Source organism: Nematolebias whitei, chromosome 5, assembly GCF_014905685.2.
Source record: "Nematolebias whitei isolate Nwh7 chromosome 5, NemWhi1, whole genome shotgun sequence".
NCBI lineage: Eukaryota > Metazoa > Chordata > Actinopteri > Cyprinodontiformes > Rivulidae > Nematolebias > Nematolebias whitei.
In genome coordinates, this window is record NC_056502.1 from 31,673,444 (window position 1) to 31,680,546 (window position 7,103).

The following is a 7,103-nucleotide window of genomic DNA, read 5'->3' on the forward strand; positions in this document are numbered from 1 at the left end:
CACAGCATGGTGAAATGTTTGCCTTTTGTGATTACCAGCTCTAACCTACTGTGTCGGCACAATTTATTCAATTCAATTCAGTTTATTTATATAGTGCCAAATCACAACAAAGTTGTCTCAGGGCACTTTACAGGAACATTCACATTAAAGCCAATTAGTAAAGTTCTCTATCTAAGGAATCCAGCAGACAAGTTGAATCTTGGCTTCGTTGCAGTCTCCCATCCTGAGCAAGCACAGTGGCAACAGTGGAAAGAAAAACTCCCTTTTAATAGGAAGAAACCTCCAGCAGAACCAGGCTCAGGACAAGCGGCCATCTGCTTTGACCAGCTGGTTGAGAGGACAGGAAGGAGAGACAGACGAACACAGAATGGTAGGTCCAGGTGTATCTGAAAGACAAAAAAACACATGTTAAGGATAAAAAAAAAATTACAAATACAAAACAGGTTGAGCAGAGTAAGTAAAACAGAGTAAGTAATTCTGGTCTGTACATTTAGTGCACAACCTCTGTACATTTAGTGCACAACCTCTGTACACAAGTTTTATTGTGACACATGACGAGTTTCTAGGGTAGGGGTGTTCAGTCCTGGTCCTCCAGGGCCACCATCCTGCATGATTTACTTGCTCCTCTGCTCCAGCACACCTGGTTTGAATCACTGGGTGGTTAACAGGCTTCTGCAGAACATGAAGAGATAATTCAAGCACTGAACCAGGTGTGTTGGAACAGGGAAACAAGGAAAACATGCAGGAGAGTGGCTCCTCAGGACCAGGGATAGACATCCCTGTTCTAGGGTGATACAAGGTGGATGAGTGGACATTTCAAACAGTCAGTGTAAAAATTATCTGTAGAAACATTTATATTTGTGTAAAAACCCAACTATTTTTCAACAAAAGACCACCATCCATTTTTAATACCACTGTCCTATCCTCATGGTCTTTCCCCTTTTCTATGTAAAGAATAAGGGGCCACACTCCTAGGAGCTGCAGCCACGTGCACTCCGCCCATATTTCAGACGACTGTACGGAATATAACCTCACTGCACTTTGGTGCAATGATAATAAAGCTGATTCTGATTCTGACAATGTTCAGTCAGGTCATCTGGACGGCTTCTTTTTTTGCTGAGACGTTTCGTCCTTCATCCAAAGGACTTCTTCAGTCTGAGGAGCCACAAACAAACTGGAATCCCACAAGCACCAACTCCCATAGTTGAAAAATCCAGTTTGCTGGTGATAAGATGGTTTCTGGGGTTCACCCTCTCCCCTATTGACTCCTCTAAGGCAGCCATGTCAAAGTGGTTCAAAACACCAAAGTCCATGCTCAATAATCCAGGTACAAATCCAACAATGTCCAGTCAGGTCATCTGGACAGTTTCTTCTTTTGCTGAGACGTTTCATCCTTCATCCAAAGGACTTCTTCAGCTTCAGTTATGTTCAGTGCACTGTAGCCTGAGCAATAAAAACACGACTCACAGCAACCTGAGCGTCACATGCCTGAACTGACATTTTGAAATCTTTTAAGGTTTTGACACTTTCACAGTTTACATATTACAAAGATATAGAACGTCCAACTGACAGTCGATGAAGTCACGCTCCAACTTCTGGACTGTCCACAACTTTCAAACTTGTCATTTTACTCCTACAGCTTTTTTAATATCCAGGAAAACGTTTTGTCTTCTATCACCCAATGATTGTGTTTGCTCTAGTACTTAGGGTTTTCTCACAAAACTCCCAGAATACAGAGCGCACACCCAAGCTTCCATAGACTTCAGCTTGATTTTAGGTCAAAATATTATTTTTAAAGCTGGAACTGACGACTCTTTTCATATCTCCAACATAAAACCCTGTAGCAGTGCAGAGCTTCAGACGGCCAAGCTTCAAGAATTGACTGAGGCTTACTTTTCAGTCTGTTTTTGTTTGTCTCTCCTAGGTTTGATGTCAGGGAGTGACAGACACAGGTGTGCGGTTACCACGGTGACTTTAATGAGCCACTGGCAGCAGCTTTAGTGTTTCTTTTGCTCTTTGTGTGTTTTGCACAGTTTAAACAGTTCATAGATCAAAATGTAGGCATTTATTCTTAGCTTGGACACAAATTGCACATAATATATAATACAGTGACACAATGCTGTAGATAAAAAACTTAAAGTTACAAAGTAGATGATGCTGGAATCCTGTCTTAGCTTGAATTGGAGGTTTGTTAAATCCAAATGTAAAGAAGGATTTAGGAGGTACAAAAAGTAGAAACTGGTATTTTCAAAGGTGGAAAAATTGGACAATAAAAAAAAAACTGTTTTGCGTTAAAGATAAAAAGGCTGTATATGTTAATGTTCAACAGTGAAGCAGGTAAAAGACCTTGGACTGATTCCAAGCATGATGTTTTCCTTTGAAAGCTGCTGATTTGAAGCCACGTGTCTTGAGAGAAGCGTTCAGTGCAACAAAACCTGCGGCAGCGTTGCGCTGCCAGAGCACATCCTGCACATAAACAACAGGAACGATCAGTTTACATCAACCATCCGATGCGCAGACGTCTGGGAAGTGTCAAACACAGGAGGCTGGCATTGGACCACACTCTCAGGCTCAGTTTGTTCATAAGTGCTGCCTTGGAAATCTTAGATAAGCTAAAGAGACAAAAAGACCTAAGTCCAGCTCTGGAAACAAAAAGGGGCTCAGCAGTTAGAACATGGTGATAAAAGCAGGAGTTTGGGCAGTTTGCTGGTAACACAATGCCAAGAAGGAAAGACATCAGCAATGACCTTAAAGATTGAAGTCAATCTAACGATTTCACCCAAATAAAAGCAGAAAAGAACATGAATCTGTCAGATTTGATAGCAGCTTTTAGAAGTGGACATTCGTGTCTTCAATAACCAGGGGTGGAAGTATTACAGATTACAAATACTCAGATTTTTTTGGGTACTTGTACTCTTATGAGTATTTCTTTCAAGTGTGTAATTTTACTCATACTTAAGTACAATTTAGGCCATGTGATCTACTTCCCTACTTTTAAAATCAGAAGTTGCTACGGAGTACGGCTGCAATAAGATTCTCAGATCGTGAACGCACCAGTTACCTATGACGTAAGCAAAGGACAACTCTGTAGAGTAGAGAGTCATTTATGGACCGAAGATTTGGAGAAAAGACAAAATGGAGACAGAGGACAACAACAGAGAACATGATGAGGTAAAGGCTGAGGACGAGTGCCCGTGGTCGTACCTGGAGGAATGTTTCATGTACAGAGGGAGAAAAGGAGACGGGTCCAAATGTAAACTTTGTTTGATCTCTACAGTGATAGGAGCTGACAAGACTTCAGCATCTAATCTCTAAACACATATTGTGGTATAAGAGGTTTTACAACTACCTGTATGACATTGTTTTTTATTGTTTGTATGTGTGGGTTATTAGTTTGGCTAAGTATTCAAAGATCTTGTCACTGCTCTTGGTTTAACTGATACTAAAATAAGATGGAGCTTCTGAGAGTCTGAGAAATGAGCTTTGAATGTACAAAGTAGCTGTTGTATACATTAAATCAAACTGAATGACTTCTATTAACAATACAATAAAACATCCATCCATTATCTTTACCCGCTTCTTCCATTTTGGGTCACGGGGGTCACTGGTGTCCATGTCCAGCAATCACTGTGCGAGGGGCGGGGTACACCCTGGATGGGTCGCAAGTCCATCACAGGGACACATAGAGACAAACGAGACAAACAACCATTCACTCTCTCATTCACACCTAGGGACAGTTTAGAGTTATCAATCAGCCTAACATGCATGTTTTTGGACTGTGGGAGGAAACCGGAGTACCCGGAGAAAACCCACGCATGCACGGAGGGAACATGCAAACTCCACCCAGAAAGGCCCCTGGACCGGGGTTTGAACCAGGGACCTGCTCGCTGAGAGGCAGCAGCTCTACCAGTTGCACCACTGTGCTGCCCCAATAAAACATCAAGTGGTTAAAAAGTCATTAATACTAGGAGTAGTTTTTGAAAAGAGTACTTTGTACTTTCACTTAAGTATTTTTATAACACCACTACTTTTACTTGTAATTGAGTACAATTTAAGCAGTGTAACTTTACTTGTACTTGAGTACAAATTTTCAGTACTCTTTCCACCTCTGTCAATAACTGAAGAGGAGGATACATTTTAAATCTGATCAAAGTCAACATTTTGTCTCATTACTGTCATATTCAAGAGTGATTTAAAGTCGGAGAGAAAACTTTTATTTTTCTGCCTCAGTTTGGTCAAAACGTTGCACTTCATCTGTCCACGGGGCTCTTTTCCAAAATCCATCAAGTTTGTTCTTTGTTTGTGAACTTCTGACGAAGAGTTTTGAAACAAAGATGCAAGAAAACTATTTTTCTGACAACTCTCTCATCAGCTTTTCAAAAAGTATTTTTTAGTCAAGAGATTTTGATTTCAAACATTTAGTTAAAATTATTTTCTTTGCCTCTAAATTACAGCTTCTTCATCAAAACACAAGCTGTTTTGATGGAAACGTCTTTCCCTCCTTTATGGACATCAGAGTTTTAGTCTTGGCCAAACTTAAAAAGCACAAATGCAGGTGATAATGTTTTTGCAACTTGTTTTAATGTAACTCACAGAAAAGGTTGACTGGATGTCTGTAACTGATAAAACTCATCCTGATTCAAGATGGCCACCACCACTAATTGATCTTAGCAAACACAAAACACATATTTAACACAGGCAATTTTATTGATTTTGAGCTCAAATTTGGTGTGGTAGTAGCTGAGAGTCATCCACAACACATACTCCAAGTGTGAAATTGTGCATAACATTATTTTCAAAGTTTTACCAAAATGACAACTCCAACATTTGTTATGGTTTTTTTTTTCTTCAGTCTTGATTATGTCAATAATGAGCAAAAATATCGATTTTTATGCATTTTCTTGAGTTTTTGTGAAGCATCAGATGAACTCCCCTTTTCAGCCATTAAAGACAAAAATGTCCACTTCTAAAAAGCTGCTATAATACATGTATTAACACATTCTCTCTTTCGCTCTCGAAGAAGACGGTCGCTTTCACCCGTTCCTCTCTCCCTCCTGCTTTTTTGCTCTCTTGTCCTGTCAACTCTCTTTACACATCTTCCGAATTGAAAATTATCATGGATCTGGTCAGCTGGTCTCTCAACGCAATTAATAAAAAATTTCTACTAGAAGACAGGGTCCAGGAGAGCCCTCGTGCCCTGAAGGGACATACACAGCTGGATATGTCATAGATTCCTGGTGTGTTTGGAAGATGGTGTCCCTGTCTGTATTGTCCGTTGAGGACGTAGAATACACATACATAATTGGATTTATGATAACAAGGTTTCTGCTTTTTGGAATTGGCATTGGAATTGGAATAATAAGGAAGACGTTGGCAGCAGTTTTGGCAATAAGCTGCCAGCCTTATATAAAGCATTACTCCGTGCTTCATGCTCTCAGACTAATATGCTTTGCAAGCTGAACAGTAAAGGCTCCCAGAGACTCAGGCGGTCCTCAGTCCACGCGGAAACTGTGTGCACTGTCCGCATACATAATTGGATTTATGATAATGTTCTTTATCTGAATTTGGCCTCCCCGCTGGCCTTGGATAGGCCAACTCATCTCAAATTGCTCCTGGAGGATACATAAAGTAAGAAGCTCTGCCTCCCCCTCTCCCCTCCCGAGGACATCTGTGCCATCTTATCAGAACTGTGCTGCTGATAGACACTGTGCCATCATATCAGAACTGTGCTGCTGATAGACACTGTGCCATCTTATCAGAACTGTGCTGCTGATAGACACTGTGCCATCATATCAGAACTGTGCTGCTGATAGACACTGTGCCATCATATCAGAACTGTGCTGCTGATAGACACTGTGCCATCATATCAGAACTGTGCTGCTGATAGACACTGTGCCATCATATCAGAACTTTGGAACTTTCTGGAGTGTCCATGAACAACTCACCACATTTGTTGACCTTCCATGCATAAATGTATTATGATGTCATTGCATGTTGCTGTTTATGTTGCAAGGTGGGATTTTTATTTATTTTTTTTTGCATCTTTTACACTATGCCCTGGCCAGGACATGATGTGAGACATGAATTTTTAAAAACTTCCTACACCCTAGTGTTCTCTTTTCCTCATCAACTCTGTATGTTGTAACAAGTCTCTCTTGTAAATGAGTCCCAGGCTCAATGGGAACTAACCTGTATAAATAAAGGTTGAATGAAAAAAAACATTGCAATAGATTTTTTTTTTCATTATCCTGTTGAAGGACTCACAAACTTTCTGACTCGGGGCAGGAGGCTCTGCTCCAAGAAGCCTTGATAGTTAGAGCCTTCACTGTGCCCTGCACACAGTCAATGTTCCAGTGCTGAATGCAGCAAAGCACCCACACCCTGCAAACCCCATAAAAAATAAATAAATAAAATAAATAAATATATATATAACTAACTAAAAACTAATGAAAGCAAAAAAGAGCCTCTCCCAGGCTTCAAAGTAGGCAAGGCATGGTGTTGCTTGCTTTAAAAGTCTAATTTTATTTTTGTAAACAGAGAACTGAGCTGACTGACCCTAAAGATGTTCTTCCAGAAAAATTACAGTAGATTACTATCTGGTTTTGTTTGTTTTGTTGTTTATTTGTTCGTTTGTTTTCTTTCATGGATCCCCTTAGGATTCAAAATCACCAAAGTGACTAAGTTCAACAACGTTCAAGACAAAAACAACTGGACTTTATTTGTAACAGAAGACGTTTTGCTCCTCATCCGAGGAGCTTTCTCAACTTTAGAGTTCAGTTTGAATGATTGCATTTTTGACTCTTATTCTAACATCCATATGATCCATCTGATCAATATGGGGTTCCATTTGCTCTTGCGTCCATGTTCTGGGATGTTTATTACAGTCCCATAAACTTTCCACCTTTAGTACCATCATCAGCCGTGGTCAGGGGGAGTGGTTGCCCAGAGGTTAAAGAACACAAGTTTGTGACCAAGAGATCACTGGTTTCTAGTCTCATCCATCCATCCATCCATCCATCCATCCATCCATCCATCCATCCATACATACATACATACATACATACATACATACATACATACATACATACATACATACATACATA